Source organism: Salmo trutta, chromosome 26, assembly GCF_901001165.1.
Source record: "Salmo trutta chromosome 26, fSalTru1.1, whole genome shotgun sequence".
In the NCBI taxonomy this organism is placed as follows: domain Eukaryota; kingdom Metazoa; phylum Chordata; class Actinopteri; order Salmoniformes; family Salmonidae; genus Salmo; species Salmo trutta.
In genome coordinates, this window is record NC_042982.1 from 44,102,452 (window position 1) to 44,103,737 (window position 1,286).

The following is a 1,286-nucleotide window of genomic DNA, read 5'->3' on the forward strand; positions in this document are numbered from 1 at the left end:
ATATAGAACACTACAACAATATAGAACACTACAACAATATAGAACACCATAACAATATAGAACACTAGAACAATATAGAACACTAGAACAATATAGAACACTAGAACAATATAGAACACTACAACAATATAGAACACCATAACAATATAGAACACTAGAACAATATAGAACACTAGAACAATATAGAACACTAGAACAATATAGAACACTGCAACAATATAGAACACTAGAACAATATAGAACACTAGAACAATATAGAACACTAGAACAATATAGAACACTAGAACAATATAGAACACTAGAACAATATAGAACACCATAACAATATAGAACACTAGAACAATATAGAACACTAGAACAATATAGAACACCATAACAGTATAGAACACCATAACAATATAGAACACTACAACAATATAGAACACTACAACAATATAGAACACTACAACAATATAGAACACTACAACAATATTGAACACCATAACAATATAGAACACTAGAACAATATAGAACACTAGAACAATATAGAACACTACAACAATATAGAACACTAGAACAATATAGAACACTACAACAATATAGAACACTATAACAATATAGAACACTACAACTATATAGAACACTAGAACAATATAGAACACTAGAACAATATAGAACACCATAACAATATAGAACACTAGAACAATATAGAACACTACAACAATATAGAACACTACAACAATATAGAACACTAGAACAATATAGAAGACTAGAACAATATAGAACACTAGAACAATATAGAACACTAGAACAATATAGAACACTAGAACAATATAGAACACTACAACAATATAGAACACCATAACAATATAGAACACTAGAACAATATAGAACACTAGAACAATATAGAACACTAGAACAATATAGAACACTATAACAATATAGAACACTGCAACAATATAGAACACTAGAACAATATAGAACACTAGAACAATATAGAACACTAGAACAATATAGAACACTAGAACAATATAGAACACCATAACAATATAGAACACTACAACAATATAGAACACTAGAACAATATAGAACACCATAACAGTATAGAACACTATAACAATATAGAACACTACAACAATATAGAACACTACAACAATATAGAACACTACAACAATATAGAACACTACAACAATATAGAACACCATAACAATATAGAACACTAGAACAATATAGAACACTAGAACAATATAGAACACCATAACAATATAGAACACTACAACAATATAGAACACTATAACAATATAGAA